Genomic DNA, 18,227 nt, shown 5'->3' with positions numbered 1-18,227 from the left:
ATTCTGCCACAACATCCAGTCAAATAAATGTCTGAAAGACATGGGCACCCACCCGTTCCATAACCCTCTGCACGATTAATATCTACCATTTCTACAAAGAGTAGGGATTAGCAAGAGACAAATGACATGTGAAACGGGATTGGAATGGGAAGCAGATAAAGTGAATGTAGAGAGAGGTAGAGTATGAGGAGGCAGAATTGTGTTATTGTGACTTTTACAAGCCATGAGTGAGCCTGGCTCTCCCCAGACAAAAACATGTACTTACATATACACAGGAACACACACACACACACACACACAGCCCTCCACCTGACTTGCTTTTGTGCTTTAGTATGTAACTAGAAGCAGAGTATCCTGAAGGAGAAAAACAAAACAAAAGAGAAAGCGATGAAGGTTATTGTTATATCATTGTAAGGTTTGCTTTTCACTGAAAAAAAAATTCGTTTGGCTAACAAATTCTGTGCTTCATCTTGAGGTGCTTTTCCTCATTATATAAGAAAATACAGATGAAATTAGTATGATTAGAACAATATATTTTGGAGTTCCCGTTATGACTCAGTGGTAATGAACCCGACTGGTATCCATGAGGATGGATCCATGGCTTGGATCCCACGATGCTGTGGCTGTATCATAGGCCAGCAGCTGCAGCTCCAATTCGACCCCTAACCTGGAATCTTCCATATGCTGCATATGCACCACTAAAAAGAAAAATAAAAGAACAATATATTTTAGCAATGTTGTACCTCCTAATATCTTAAACAAATATTCATTGAATGAATAAATGAACTCAAGCTGAATAACATTAATGTAAACACACACATATAGATGTAAGCATCTTTTCCATGATGGCTCTTGAGTGGATACTAGCCTCAAACAGCAATTTCCAAACTTTGCTGTATATTAGAATCATCTGGGGAAAACCCCTTGCCTAGGCCAAACTCTATATCAATTAAGTCACATTATCTGGGAGTGACAAAGACAAACCTAGCCTTTTTTTTTTTTTTTTTTTTTTTTTAAGACTCCCAAGTAATTCCAATGGGTGCAAAATTTGAGAACTACTGTCATACTAGGTTTTTTTTGTTGTTTTCTTTTTTTTTTGTCTTTTTGCCATTTTCTTGGACTGTTCCCAAGGCATATGGAATTTCCCATGCTAGGGGTCGAATCAGAGCTGTAGCCGCTGGCCTACGGCCAGAGCCACAGCAACGTGGGATCCCAGCCGTGTCTGTGAACTAGACCACAGCTCACGGCAACGCCAGATCCTTAACCCACTGAGCAAGGCCAGGGATCGAAGCCGCAACCTCATGGTTCCTAGTCAGATTCGTTAACCACTGTGCCACCAAGGGAACTCCTGTCGTACTAGATTTTTAAATGAAGACCTTTTGGAGGATAGTTAATCATAATAAGTAAATATCTTTGGGTGTATCATGCTTGGATTTCTAAAGAAACAAAATGTCATGATCCATTAAGGAACCAGTCTTATATCTATCTACCTTTATATTGAGTTAATTTATACCTGTGAAGGGCAATTTCAAAAAACATGGATGATTTAAAAACCTTGGCTATATGAGTTTGACTGTGACTTAATATCTAGTGTTCTTTTTTTTTTGTCTTTTGTCTTTTTGTTGTTGTTGTTGTTGCTATTTCTTGGGCCGCTCCCGTGTCATATGGAGGTTCCCAGGCTAAGGGTTGAATCGGAGCTGTAGCCACCGGCCTACGCCAGAGCCACAGCAACGCGGGATCCGAGCCACGTCTGCAACCTACACCACAGCTCACGGCAACGCCGGATCATTAACCCACTGAGCAAGGGCAGGGACCGAACCCGCAACCTCATGGTTCCTAGTCGGATTCGTTAACCAGTGCGCCACGACGGGAACTCCAACATCTAGTGTTCTTATTAGGTGTTCCAGAAGCTAGTATTCCAGAGAGTTTGTCTTTCCATGGTAAATACCACCTAATGGCGGGAGATGGATTCCAGAATAATGCAAGAAGGTAGAATTCACTGGAAAAAAGTAACAGTGAAAGAAGAAAAAAACCAACTTTCAGAGGGAAGGATGAATTTATTGTAGTCTTCGGAATTTAGTAGTAGAGTATAAGGTGTCACATTGTGTTCTGACTGTTACAGATCCCAGAATATGAAGCTTATATTAGTTAAAAAAAAAGAAGTTACAAGGGCACAAGTGGACCTCTTACCTAATCATGTACTGTTATTCACCAGGTGTTTTATATGTTGTTTATATACATCATCATGATTAACCCTGCCATGGACAATGTAAAGTGGATATTATTGTCTCATTTTCCAGATGAAGAAATGGAGGCTCGAAAATGGTTAATTTTCTAAGGCCATAGAGTTCTCAGTGGCAAAGCCAGGATTCAAACTCAGACTGACCCAGCCCTGGGCTTTGCATCCTTCCCATTGCACAGAGGTGCAAAACACGATCCTTCCCCTCCATCTTCCCTCTCCTCCTGTCTCTCATCTGGGTGTACGGTGTGTGCTCTCCAGCAACAGGTTCTAACTTTAAGGGATGCCAAGCACTGTTCTAAACAATTTATATATATCAACCCTGCAAGGTAGGTTGTATTATTCTCTTCATTTTACAGATAAAGCACTCTGAGGGTGGTAGACAAAATCATGCCCTGCCCCAGCCCAAGATGCCCATGCCCTGTGGATAAATTACATTACACGACGAAAGGAATTTTGTTGATATGTACTGATGCCAATGAATGGAAACTGACAGCATCTGCCTCTGAAGTCTGCCTAGTGGAGCTGGGTGGAGACAGGATGTGGGAGAGAGATTTGATCTGCTACGTTTGAGGAAACTGGAAAAGCTTAGCAAGAGACTTGCCCTGATTTGAATATACTCTAATGATTGGAGAGAATGAGTCTCTAACATTAGTATCTCTCAAGACTGAAAGTGGTTTAGCCTTAGAACGTTTTTCTGGAGGCCAGAGAAGATGTTTGTTCCTATATTTCCAGAAACACTTAGGGAGAGAGGATGCAGTCTGCCACAAGTAATGCCGTCTTTGAAACTGTGTCCCCTTCTTGGACATTTTTACAACTTCCGCCAGCCATGAGGAGTGTATGCAGAGAGATCCTGGTGGCCTTTTGTGAAGAGCTATCATGACTCACTTCTGTGCTCTCAGCTGTCTTCCATCTGTTCCACCCGCATCCTTGATTGCATCATTAGCTTTCTTCATTCATCAGGGTTTGAAGATTCACCACACTTTCAGCTCCCACTCCACTTTCTTTGCGTTACAACACTTCTTGTTTTATAGGGAAGGCAGTGTCTGCTTCAGTAAGGCACGTTGTGCCATCAGCAGGTAGCTTGCACTCCACTCATAGGCAGAGTGGAGACCCCTTTGCTCTGTGTAGATAAGAAGGCAGTGCAATTACGCAAGCAGCTCCCTCCCTTCAAAATTCCTTGATATTCTCTATGCAATGGGTTTCCACTTCATTCTAGGTACCTATGGCCATATCTGCTCTTTAGACCAACTGGGAATGTCTATGGAAGAAACTAGTGTACCATTCTCTGGTCACAGCCTTCTTTCCAATCAAATTCCTGATTCACATGATATCACTTTAATTGAGATTTTTAGTCCCTCTGCCACTGTCTTTTCTCCCCATATGAAAGTGGAGTATGTCTTCATGTTGACATCATGCTTCTCTATTTCTTTATTCTTGTTTCCTGGAGTGTCTTTCCTCTCCTCTTTCTCCAGTCTGTAGGGTATTTTCTTGGTCTTGGAGATGATAGGAGAATGAGGAAACAATTCCTCTACCTTTGGAATCTCTCAATTTTATGCCTTCCTTTCAGTCTTTAAATTCATAGGCCAGAGATGCTTCTTCTATGGGTTGACTCTGAGATCGTACCCTAAGGCAATGGTTGACACATCAGTGGTTTCTTGAATAAGGAAAGGGCTGGAACAAACTCAGCCTTTGAGGGAGAGGAGATGAGGGATCAAATAGTGAGGGATCATCTATTAGGGCTTTGGAATGTATTTCTGCCACATGTGTAAATAGCTGTAAGACAAAGTGACAGGTGCCACAACAGAGGCAGGCAAGAAACTCAATTGGAACACTATTGAGGGAGCCAGGAAAGTTTTACAATGCTTTTTGTTGTCGTCGTTGTTGTTGTTTTAAGCTGCACCACAGGCAGATGTTTCTGGGCCAGGGATGGAACCCACACCACAGCTCACAGCAACACCGGATCCTTAATCCACTGAGCAAGGCCAGGGATCAAACCTGCAACCTCATGGTTCCTAGTCAGATTTGTTTCCTCTGAACCACAATAGGAACTCTGCCTTATCTATTTAAAGCTTGCTCATCAAGCTTCCTCCTAAGCATCTCTAAATGGATGGAATGTCAGAAGATATTTTTTTAACAAATTTATTTGGAGGAGATTTTTTTTCTTGGGAACTTGGAAGTTAAAGTTAAATTTAAAATCATGTTTAGGAGTTAGACATCCTAGGAATCTTGATGAGGGTGGATACATTTTTCCATTTCTTCAAAAAGACTTTGGTGAATGTGCTCAAATAATGTTTGCATGATTCCACCCATATATAGGGAAAACAGAAAATGTGCTAAATCATCTTGATGTTTTCTTGGCATGGAAAATAAACTCTAGATTTGTTCAAGCATCTGGGTAACTGAGAACCTATTGATCTCCATCCTATGGAAAGTCACAATTATTCAGATTATTCTGTCCTTTTACGACTATTTCAAGTTATTTTCAGGAGCTCAAGAAAAAGGGACAAAAATTAAGAGCCTTCTTCATGATTACAGTCGGTATAACATACTTTAGGAAGGAGAGAAGGTAGGAACTTGGAGGTTCAGCCATTAAGAATGGGAGGCTGAATGCAGAAGTTTTCTCAGAGCAAGTCATATAATCCACATGAATTCGCTGAATTATTTTTAGCTTGTTTCCCCTCTTTCTATATATGTCCATGGGCTGCCATTTTGTGTCTGGGAGCAAGAATTTTAAAATGTCCTTGGCATTCACAAACCCATTCTTAGACATCTGTTCCTTTGGTTCTGCATCATACACCTGGGCTCCCTTTTTGTGGCAGGATTGGTTCCTGGCTCTGACGGTGGATTCCTGACTCTCCGTGGTCCCATCTCCCATTATTATTAATTAACTTATTTAAAATATTTGATCTCAGTGCTCCCAGTTTGTTGATCTTCTATGTCCTTTTTGGGTTCAATAATTTCATAAAAACTCTATCAATAGTGATTTTTGATGGTTTGTTTCTTTTAGTCGGGTCTGGAGCCATTCCTCCTAGGTGTTACACATACAGGCAGATCCATGGGCTAGACTGTCCTAGGGTGGACCCAGCAACAGACTGCACAGTGTGTCCAGGCCCATCACAAAATCATCCCCACTCATGTGGGCAACTGCTTGACCATATTCCAGGCCATGAACCACAGCCATGAACTATGGGTAGCTATTGTTCAATAGAGAGAACTGGCCCTAAGAATGTGGTCCAAATGATGCAAATTTATGTCCACTTCTGAGAAAAATAAGTCATAGCACACACAATACTGCATAAGGGTCAGTTATCTGGACTTTGGGGTTTCCTTAATTCTTGCTAAAGGAAAAAGGGAGTAAATTACAGGCTCTAAATTTTTTTTTAGGTGCTAAAAAGTTAAGATGGATCTAAAAGCACCTCCCCAAGATAAGGAGGTGATATTGATTTAGGGGAGAAGAGAACACCATCGTCCTAGATGCTTTAGATGTGTTCACGGATTGGATGTGGGTGCAGTAGAAGCTTAGCTTTCATGACTTTCACCTCCACACTTTTCAGCCATAGACCATGACCACCCAAACTGTGCAGTAATGAAAGTTTTAAATAGTATGCCAGAGAGGATCACTCAGGTCTGGAGACTTTGGCCTATTTCATAACCTGAGCAGTTTAAGTATCCAATGGAAGGTAAATTCTTCCAGGACAGAGTGATTGTATCTTGTTTACAGTTCTATCCTTGGCACCCTACACAGTATTTTACATGATAAATGCTTTTGCTAAAAAGAAAAATGAATGACTCCGACTCTCTGCTCACTGCTTGTAATGATTAACTCTTGTCAATGCCTAAATGATATGTTGTGAAAATTGTCATGGGGTGAAAGATAAAACTTGATAGGAGTTCCCATCTTGGCTCAGTGGTTAACCAATCTGACTAGGAACCATGGGGTTACGGGTTTGATCCCTGGCCTTGCTCAGTGGGTTAAGGATCTGGCATTGCCATGAGCTGTGGTGTAGGTCCCAGATGTAGCTAGGGTCTGGCATTGCTGTGGCTCTGGCGTAGGCCAGTGGCTACAGCTCCGATTAGATCCCTAGCCTGGGAACCTCTGTATGCCATAGGAGTGGCCCTAGAAAAGGCAAAAAGACAAAAAAAATAAAATAAAATAAAATAAAAAAAAAGATAAAACTTGATAAAGGCAATTAACTTTCTTATGAAACTGCCCAGGAAACTGCAGCTTACTCCGTGGAAATGTGACACTGTAGAAAGTCTACATTTAGACTCTCTATATTTAAACTATGTTTATGACTTTGTCATAATAGATTCAAGATTTTTTTTTCTCTGGCTGCTCCTCTTTGGTAGGTGTTATGCTAGAAAATAGGGGAGCAATGGTGAGAACCTTGATGGTCTTTATATCCTAAAAATCAGTAGGTCATGGATTTCTTCCCCACTTAACTTTATACCCGAAGGTCATCTTTGCATGTGTGTTGGGTTAGGGGTTGGGGAGTGAGGCATGTGTGTAGCTGGCAAGTGGGAAAGTCTTTCCTCATATTGCAATGATCTGTTCAAAGGCATTAGTTATCTGTAGAAGATGCACATTGGCTCTTAAGGAGATTTCAATTTCTAGAGAACACACATGCATTTATGAGGTAAGCCTTGTGGGAGTCAACTGAACACAGTTCCTTCCTCCTTCAGAGGAAAGTGAAAGGAAGGAGAAGAAAGAAGAAAAGAGGATGGAACTAGAGACTCATACTAAGTGAAGTAAGTCAGAAAGAGAAAGACCCTATGATATCACATATCTGGAATCTAATGTATGGCACAAGTGAAACTTTCCATAGAAAACGAAACTCATGGATTTGGAGAATAGACCTGTGATTGCCAAGGAGGAGGTGGAGGGAGTGGGAGGGACTGGGAGTTTGGGATTAATAGATACAAACTATTGAATTTGGAGTGGATAAGCAATGAGATCCTGCTGTATAGCACAGGGAACTATATCTAGTTACTTGTGATGGAACATGATGGGGGATAATGTGAGAAAAAGAATGCTATATATATTTATTATATATATGTATGACTGGGTCACTTTGCTGTACCATATAAATTGACAGAACACAGTAAATCAACTATAATGTATGACTAGGTCACTTTGCTGTACCATATAAATTGACAGAACACAGTAAATCAACTATAATGTATGACTGGGTCACTTTGCTGTACCATATAAATTGACAGAACACAGTAAATCAACTATAAATCACAGTAAAAAATAAAAATCATAAAAAAGCAAAAAAAAAAAAGGGGGGGAGAAGAAGGATGGGAAGAGTTGGGGAGTGGGAAGGGAAGGCTTAGTTTGCTGTAATGGACTGGGGAATACCAGAGAATTCCGGGGAGGCCCCTTTGGAAGGTGGGCTTTTCCTGAGACTTAGAGAAAAGTTGAAGACCAAGGGCAATTAGGTCTTTCCATGAAGATATGCAGCCTAGTGGGTGGTGGAGGGAAAGTCTGCTGAGCACTCAGTTGAGAAAGACCAAGAAGACAAATAATTCCGAGGAAAAATAAGGCAGAAAATGATCTTGTTTTACTCGGACTTTTTATCTTCTTCCAGATCAATGGTCAGTTGTAATATTGACTCCTTAAGTGCCAGAGGCCAGCTCCGGCGGCCAGGGAGTGTACACTTTTCCCCGAAGGAGATGGACAAGCGTCAGCGTATGCACACGGAGACAGCCTCTTTCAGGGCACTGGACTGCTCAAATTTTATTGGCATAAGTGGTTGATTATATAGACAGTTTTTCACTACAGATTACATCATAGTGTTAAAAGTACTTTGGTTAACTATTAGGCTTTGTTTTTGGATCACATGGTACAGTAGCAATACATCATGTTCTAAAATCTTCAGTTTAACTAAATTTAATGAGTACAATTCAAGAACAAACAGGCACAACATATCATGTGGGAAAGACCCAGCACAAACCATCTCATGGCCAGTCAATTCCCACAAGTCGAAGAAGTTACAGACACAAAAAACTTGTCTTCAGGCTAGTGTCTATCTTCAAAGTGTCCTTGGCAAAGAGACAGTGTGAGAAAATACAAATCAACTTAGCCAGCTATCACTAAAAGCTTCTAAAACCAAGGACAAAACTCACAGCTGGGTTTCTTTTGATCAAGAATAATATATGTCTAACTTCTATGAACCTCATTAAAATCCTAATTCTAAAGTTTACTGTAACTAGTTAGTAGATAAACACTATGTTTTAATTAAGTTGGATTTAAATAGGGGAAAGTCCTTTAGAATGAAATTCTTATTATATTATTGCTGTAATTTTGTCAAATCACAAATCTGCAGGAAAATAAGAATGAAAAATAAGAATAATAAGCAAATAATCAGGAAAGACTGAGGAAAAACCTGAATAGCAAGTGAATAACAGAAAAGACTAAGTCATTCATGGAACAATCACCACTCAACACAAAATGGGAATTATTTTTTGGGAAATTTAGTTTTCCACCTATGTCAGTGGGCAAGCCTTATTGTCTGCTGGGGCCTGTCCTCGGAATTGCGCCGTGCAGGCAGGCATCCCCTTGTTTAGGAACCTGCCCTCGGAATTGCACCATTCAGACAGGCCCCTTTTCCTGATTAGGAGCCTGCCCTCGGAATTGCACCATTCAGGCAAGCTCCCTTCCTTGGCTCCTTGTATCTTCTCGGCTCCCTGCACTTAGGCACAATGAAAACATTTGGATGATGCAATGAAATAAAAAGAGCAGGGATTTTGACCTATTGAAATAGGTCTATCCATGTTGCTTATTACTTAAGTAATTTGTTTGTTGAGCATCTTTATGTTAGTCATTGTCCCAAGTACTGGGGATCAAAAGATAAATAAGACATGATACCTTTGCAAAAAGGGCACCTTTCTTTTACACTAAAAATATGACTCATATCATAACATATCTATTTACATTTCACTTGCCAGAAATATATCTGTTACTTACAGCTATGTACATCTAGCATCAAACAAACAGAAAACACTCAAAATCTATCATTTATCTATGTGGAGAGTATGTCTCACCTTTGTAGATGAAATCAAACATAAATAAATAGGTGGCCATAGCAAAACTGAAATGAAAAATACAGCCAATGTTCAAAAACATTCTAAGACTGAAGACTGAAGTTATAAATCTATATATGTGTGTGCATGTGCGTGTGTGTGTGTGTGTGACTGGATCACTTTGCTGTACAGCAGAAATTGACAAAACATTGTAAATCAACTATAATAGAAAAAATAAAAATCTTTAAAAAAAAATATTTGTTGGATGAAAGCAATTTCACATGCCTTATTCTGAAGGATGATCTCCCAGGACTTTTTATTTTCTAAGAGAATACGAAGACATTTTATAACATAGATGAAATACATATTTATTCACTGATTTATTAAGAAATATTTATTGTTGGCATTCCCATCATGGCTCAGTGGTTAACGAATCTGACTAGCATCCATGAGGATGCAGGTTCAATCCCTATCTTCACTTAGTGGGTTAAGGATCTGGCATTGCTGTGAGCTGTGGTGTAGGTCGCAGAGGGCAGCTCAGATCCAGCATTGCTGCGGCTATGGTATAGGCTGGCAGCTATAGCTCCAATTTGACCTCTAGCCTAGGAACATACATATGCTGTGGGTGTGGCCCTAAAAAGCAAAAAAAAAAAAAAGAAAAGAAATATTTGTTGTTTATTTAATATAAACTGAGAGCTGAGACTGTAATAATGTGGGGCAATTTTCATTCACCCTTTTTACAGATGACTTGCACTAGTTTGTGTGCCCGAAAAGTGAGAAAATAGATTTGTAACTTCCGTCTTCAGTCTTAGAAAGTTTTTTTCTCTTTCCTTGAAAGATGCAATGGTCCATGTCGTATTCTTTGGTGACTTGGTTTATACTATCAGATGATTATCTGAACTCCAGCTGTGGCTTCCTTTGAAATTCTTTGGTGATGTAACTAGTGAGTATGAGTTGGAGTGAAATTACCTTTATCTGATTTTTCCTATCCTCTATCGAAATGTTTGGATCATGTTTTTAGCTTAGAAGGGAGAGGCTGCTGTTGCACTCTTTACTGACTTGTTTTTTGCTAGGATCATGGCAAGTATTGCCAAGGTCCTGAATGGTGAGAGAGTTTGCCAGCTGTCCTGTGTGGAGCTGTTATTTCCTTTCCAGGGATGTGATGCAAACTTGGCTCCTAAATCATGGATCTTTTTTGAAACAATATTTTAAAATTAGGGGAACAGATAAAAGGGTACATGGCTTTTCAGTAAGTGCTCTTTTCTTTCTCTGTAACCTAAAACAATAACTTAGTCTGGGAGTCTCAGGCCAAAACATTTACCCTGAGTGATCCAACATTAGGAAAAAAAAAATCATGATATTCTAGCAAATGTTTAAGGCTCTAAAAACTTTACTCAGGCATCCATGGTGATGCGATGCTGTCCCATATCATAAGGATATGACACAGGCTCTTTTTAAGTTAAACTCATGCCTTTTAACCACCAAGATGCTCTCCTGATGGCCCTAACCCTGAGACTCAATCCACAAAAAAATTGCTGTTTTCTCCTGAATGTGAAATTTCAGCTCCTTTTTTAGTTTCTTGAGTCTAGCTACCCATATTCTGGGCTCTGCTTTTGAATGTTCTGTAATAATGTCCTTAAAATTAATGACAGCAGCTACTATTCATTAAACTCTTCTCTGAGAGGAGGTTGAGCACTGAGGTTAAAACAATGGTCCTGGGGTCTGATTATCGTGTTTCGAAGGCTAAGGACTCTACACAGGAACACTGGGGCTTTGCCACAGTTTCCCCATCCATTGACTGATTCTAATAATTCTATCTTCCTCACACTACTAGGAGAGGAGTGAATAAATAACACATATAAAGTACTTTTGCTGGTAGGGAGTAAACATGTTAAATGTTAGCCTATTATTAATACCATCTTCAGGTAGTGTGGTAGGAAGCCTCTCAGATGGCCCCACTGCCTCCTCATTTTTACGTCTTTATGAAATCTCCTTGTCTTGAGAGTGAGCCAGACCCAATAACCCACTTCTATTAAACAGAGTATGGCTAAGTGATGGGATGTCCCTTTTGAGATTTTGAAAAGACTGCGAATTGCCCTGAACTCTCTCTAGCTTCCTCCTGGATTATTCACTGTGGAGGATGCCAGCTGCAGTGTTACAGGACAGCCCTCAGAGATGCTCCCATGTGAGCTTGGAAGCAGAGGCGCCTGAGGATGAACCGAGAAGGGCAGCAGCCTTGGCTAACATCTCGATGGGCAGGCTCCTGAGAAACCTGGCTTAGTGCCTCCCAGAATCCTGACTCACAGAACTGATAAGATAACAAATATTCCTTGTTTCCAGTTGTTATGTTTTGGGGGTACTGTTAACTCTAGGACATCACCAGGGATTAGGGGTATCTACCCTCTCTGCGTTCAAAAATCTCAGTGCAGGGAGTTCCTCTCGTGGCTCAGTGGAAATGAATCTGACTAGTATCAATGAGGATGCGGGTTCCATCTCTGGCCCTGCTCAGTGGGTCAGTGATCTGGCATTGCCATGAGCTCTGGTGTAGGCTGCAGACATAGCTTAGATCCTGCATGGCTGTAGCATCGTCCAGGAGCTGTAGCTCTGATTTGACCCCTAACCTTGAAACTTCCATATGCCATGGATGCGGCCCTAAAAAACAAAAACAAAAACAAAAAAAATTCCAGTATAACTTGGAGTTGGCCCTCCTTAACCATGTTTCCTTTATTTTCACCGATAATGTAGGTCCACAGTACACATACAGTGAAAAAAAAAATCCACTATAAGTGGACTTGTACAGTTCAAACCCAAGTTATTCAAGGGTCAACTGTAATTTGTTACACAGCGATAGATAACTAATACAAATACTAAGCCCATCATGTCACAGAAAACATCTCTTTTTCCTTCACAACCACTGAAAAGGGTAAGAAATATTATTCAATTTATAGATGGGGCCACAGCTGGTCAGAGAAGTTGAGTCACTTGATGGCACAGAGCCAGTATGTGTCAGAAACCAAACTGGAATGTAAATCTTCAATCTTCCAGTCTGTTAGCTCATTCTCTACATTCTGTTGCTTCTGCCTTGAAGTAAATCAGTACTTTCTGTTTTTCATCCCTTCAAACAGCTAATTGATCTATCATTTGACAATAATGTGTTGGACACATTATTATATGATGCCTGAGGATTATAGTGACGAATGATGTCAATAAGATTATTGCCATCATGGAGCTCCCAACCCAGAGAGGAGACATAAATGACTGGTAAATAATGAAATTCACATTATTGTAAGTGCTATGGCTGCTGCAAACAGTGTCAGGCCAAAGATCAAGAGGAGAGGTGTGTGGATAGGGAGAGTCACTTGGACTGGAAGGTTGGTCATAGTCTGATATCTGAAGGGTGAGATGGAGTCAGTCGTGGGAAGCCTTTCAGAGGGAGCCATCCAGGAAAATGGGCCACTCAATCCTTCATTTCCTGCTCCTTGGTTTTCCACTGTATCTTTACTGTTTCTTTAACCTAAGACCTCCCACCTCAGAACCTTACCTGGCCCGCCTTGGAGCTGCTTACTCCTTGAAACCATATTATGTTCATCTTTGATGAATTCATATAGTTCACATTTGCATAAGCCCTTTAGGGCTCTTCCATATTCTCCTTCATGAATTTGGAAATATTTATCCAATTTAAGTTTGGAAATATTTATCTGCTTTAAATAGACCACAATATCCCCCCAAGCTTTGTTTTCTTTCCACTTGTGCCAACTCCCCACCCCCAACTTAGTATTTGTGTTGTCCCTTCACTCATAAAGGGATTATAATTGTAATTTAACAAATGTAATGTATATTTCCTGGCACATAAAATGTTTTGGAGTGACTCATTAATATTTATACATGTAAAGATGTTTGCAATAAGGTCATTGAAGTCCAGAATAACAGCATTTGAATCACAGGGAAAATTCAAATATCAATTAAATAGTAAGAAATAACTCCTTGTTCTCAGAGGAGCTTATATCCTGGCCAGAGTCCTTGCCCTCATCCTAACTATGAAGACTATAATAGCACATTAACAAAAATATATTTTAGCTAACATTCCATTTCCTGACAATAGTCTTTTAGAGTGGACAGATTATAACTTGGCGTGTTTGAAATATGGATGGCTTTTGTTTTAATTGATTTGAAAATGCTAAGAAGTAGGACTCATCCCACATATTGAAGATGAGAAAACTACGAGGGGCTGATGGAGGAGATAGTAGGAGAAAAATGTGGGAAAGAAGAGAAAGGATGAAAGGAGCAAAGTCCAAAGGGATCTTGCCATGAATTTGATACTCACATAACAGCTGCAAAGACAGATGAAGTAGTGCCTAAAACAAAACACAGATGCCTTCCAAACAAATTTAACACATTGGCTCAATAAGAAAAATTGGCACTTATTTGCAGCTTTAATATTTGGCTACAAAATGCAAACTTTATTTCTATACCCAACATGATCATGCCTTATGCAGTAATTAAAGTCCTTTTAGCGGAAACTGAATTTATTCTTGCAATATGTTCTGTTGGCTAGGGTACTAAGCAGAATGAGTGTTGTCATTAATACAAATTGAGACCTTAAAAATGGTTTATAAATGAGACTAAAATGTAAGCAATCTGGTCTGAAAATAGCTATTGAGGTAATTCAGCTGTTTAAGCAGCTATGCTACATAGAGTCTACTAGTACTGTTTTTTTTTTTTTTAACTGCTGCAATAAATAGATTGGTAAATAACTCAGTATTATCTGTTGATCTGTTTAATCACATACTGAAATGGGGGCAATTTCAATCTCATTCAGCAAATTTACCTTCAGTGAACTTACAAATTACAAGTGAATTATTGAGTTTCCCACAGTGAGGTCCTATTATTGTGCATCCTAAGTATTTAGACATGTGTGAAAGTATCTCCTTCAAAAAGAAACAGTAGACTTTTCCTTGAACACTGCATGAGATGTCTATTTCACACCCGTTAGATTCTCTTCTAATCAGACTTGTCAGGCTTCTTTCATTGACTGTACCAGCAAACTCAGAGAAGCTTTGTTACTGAAATTTTTAGAATCATTTGTGATAGGAATTAACTATTTTTTATGCCAATAAATACAGTTGACCAAATGCAGATTTAAAGAAGGAGCAGGGTTTCAAAATTAGAGATTTTATTTGTAAAAATAGAAAATCTTCATGAGGTTAGGAAATGATAATCCAAATATTCAGAAATATTCTCTTTCAATTGAACAGCAATATCTAATAAGAATCAAATCAGTCTTTGTTAGACTAGGAATGGGTTCATGCTAATCTATCAGCTTTCTGTCATCTGGGGACCCACCTGTCTCAAGTTAAGCATTTCAAACTTCCAGGCAGGTGCCGAAGCTACATTCTTTGACCATTTCAAAGCATTTTTCCTTGTGCAAATTATTTGTCTTTTCTGAGGCCCAGATTCAAAGCAGACTTCACATTATTTCTGCGCGCTGTCAAACAGAAGCAATCCACGCCAACCCTACTATCAAATTTTTCATTACTTAATGAAAATCATTTTTAAAAAGGCGTTGTTTTAATCATTTTTAACACTCAAGTTTAATCCTTACAGACCAATGGAGTAGGTATTACAGCCATCATTTTACAGGAAAGGGGAGTAGGGTCATATGATTTCTAAATGATTGAATTGGACCTAATCAAAAGGACAACATGCATGGAGGGTATTAATGCTAAGTGAATACAGTCAGGCTGTATGTTTTCAATTAAATGTGGAATCTAAAGCACAAAACAAATGAACAAATTTAACAAAATAGAAACAGCCTCACAGATACAGAGAACAAACTAGTTGTTGCCAAGGGGAGGGGGGTAGGCCAAACAAGTGAAGGGGATTAAGACGTACAGACTACGGTTATAAAATAAATAAGTCACGGGCATAGGAAATATTGTCAATAATACTGTAATCACTTTGCATAGTGCATAAACTATAAAAACATTGAGTCACTTGAAACTAATATAATATTGTTGTTGGGAATTCCTGTCGTGGCTCAGCGGTAACCAATCCAACTAGTATCGGGGAGGCTGCGGGTTTGATCCCCGACCTTGCTCAATGGCTTAAGGATCTAGCGTTGCCATGAGCTATGGTGTAGGTTGCAGATGAGGTTGGGATCTGGCGTTGCTGTGGCTGTGTTTTAGGCTGGCAGCTGCAGCTCTGATTCAACCCCTAGCCTGGGAACCTCCATATGTCGCACATGCAGACCTAAAAAGCAAAAAAAAAAAAAAAAAAAAAAAAAGTTGTCAACTATACTTTAAAAAGAAATTAACATACCCTGTGTTAAATAGCCTATAAAGCCGAAAAAAGAATGAAAGAAAGAAAAAGAAAAAAGAAATGCCGCCACGGTTGAAGGTGCTGCTTCATCCAGTCCTAAATGTAAACCAGATACTAAGTGCAAGGGATGTCCCCACACTTTCCAATTTTCCAAGGGTGATCTTGGAATGTATTTATACTTTTAAGCCTATTTACTTATTCAATAATTTATTCTTTGTTTCTAATTTTATTTTATTTTTTATCCCTTGAGTGTAATAGACTCCTTATATGTACCACCTGCTGTGACACATTGTCTTTTGTTTTATTTGTCCCAAATGACTAGTCTAACTCTCCTCTTTAACAAGGTCTTGGGTAATTTATCTAACCAGGTGGATAGCTTCAGCTGAATCATCCAAGTTCTTTCATCTGGTGTTTGGGTGCACATGGCTAGTTTTTCTCCTTACTTCTTGCCTCTGAGACATTTCTTTGCCTTTTCATAACGTGATTCCCTCCTACCTTCCCGTTCTCAATTCCTACCTCCAAATTAATGATATGGCCTCCTCTGAGTATGTGACTGTCAATTTATCTCCTTCTACCCCCATATTTATTCCACATATCCCCAAACATGGCAGCATTGAGATTTTGATGTGGTTTACCTTATGCCAAGTTCCAGAGTGTAGCCTGGTTGTTTTAGGCCAATTAGATAATTTCTGTCCTCTTCACCTTAGGTCTTGCCTCAGAGTCAGTCTCTCAGGTCCAGTTGTGCTACTGGCTAGGACTTTGGCTTAATGGTGGTGGGAAGAGATTTTCCCTCTGTCTTTGGGTGTGAACCAGGAAGCATGGATCCATGATTCTGCTAGCACTCATCTTAAGGCATGGCAGAGGGCATTGCTGAAACAGTGTGCCTGAAACCTAATTATCTACACACACTAAATTTCCCTTTGTCATTGGGCAGTTTTGAGTTGGTTTATTATTATTATTATTATTTTCAACAATATATCCTAACACATTCAACTACTTAGCTAGGCTAACCTTTATTTCTTGATTGAATTCTGGATAAATTCTCCTAAGATTCTTAGGGGATTGGTCTTCTTTACCTGTTTCATTCTTAAAATAGGCAAGAATTTCAAGATTTAAACGTTAATAATAAACCCAGATATTAAGCCACAATGATTTTTAAAATTTTAATTTATTTTTTAAATTATAGTTGATTTATGCCAATTTCTGCTGCACAGAAAAAATTTCTGCTATACCACTCATTGTGCCAATTTTTGCTGTGCCCAGTGTGTGTGTATATATATATATACCCACTCAGTATATACACACACACACATGCACACACTCAGTATATGTATATAAACACACACACACACACATTCTTTTTCTCATATAATCTTCCATCATGTTCTATCACAAGAGATTGGATATAGTTCCCTGTGCTATACAGTAGAACCTCCTTGCTTATTCATTCTAACCCCAACTCCCAGTCCATCCCACTCCCTCCCCCACCGCCTTGGTAACCTTGAGTCTGTTCTCCATGTCTGTGAGTCTGTTTCTGTTCTGTAGATAGGTTCATTTGTGCCACATTTTAGATTCTACATATAAATGATAGCATATGGTATCTGTCTTTCTCTTTCTGACCTACTTCACTTAGTATGAGAACCTCTAGTTGCATCCATGTTGCTGCAGATGACATCATTTCATTCTTTTTTTATGCCTCAGTGTATACGTACCAGCATTGTGTATATGTACCACAACTTCATAATCCATTCATCTGTTGATGGACATTTAGGTTGTTTCTGTCTTGTTAATCCACATCTCTTAGTTCAGTACTCACTTCTTGGCCCCATTTCAGAGTGAGAGAATCTTACAGATGCAAGAGATCCTGGAAGCCATACAGCTCAACCTGGTTGATTTAATGATTCGTGACTCCTGATTTAGTCTAAAGCTGACCAAGGAGGTAACTTCTCATCCTTTGGCTACACATGGAGAAGGAGAACCTGTCCACATATGATGCCAAGTTTTAAGGACTATTGGAGGGTTACCTTATGTGATGGAGCATAGATGACATAATACTATGAAATAATGGCAAATAGTTGTATAGTGCCTACCAAGTGCTAGACACTTTTCTAAGTACTTCATATAACTCATTTAACTCACGCATAGGCTTCATGGTAACACTTTTAGCATATAACCTATGTCCACATTTTACATATGAGAAAACTAGGGAACAGGAAGGCTAAAAAACTTGGACAAGTACAGACAGCTAATAAATAGTCAACTCAGGAGTCATGTCCTGGCAGTCTGGTTCCAGATTCTATGCTTAACAAATTATGCCAGTATAGTAAAAGGGATTCTTATATCAGGTAATTATGCATTTATAGAGGTAACATTGGAAAAGCCCTTAAATTTGAATTTTTCTGATCTCCCTGAAGGCTTTGTGATGATCCATCCACCCACTCTTTCTCATTGCCCTTGGGAATGACTGACATCTACTTACAAGTTGCTAGTCACATTAGGTGTGCCACTAATGGACAGAGAGTATTACTTTGTGGAACGTTTTCCAGCTCATTTGTGGCTTCAATACATCTGAACCTTGGCCTTAAAATCTGTAAGCTATGACTAGTAGGTCACAGCTATACTGTGGTCAAATGTTTCTGTA

The sequence above is a fragment of the Sus scrofa genome, chromosome 14, assembly GCF_000003025.6.
Source record: "Sus scrofa isolate TJ Tabasco breed Duroc chromosome 14, Sscrofa11.1, whole genome shotgun sequence".
NCBI lineage: Eukaryota > Metazoa > Chordata > Mammalia > Artiodactyla > Suidae > Sus > Sus scrofa.
Note: the sequence above shows the minus strand (reverse complement) of the source record.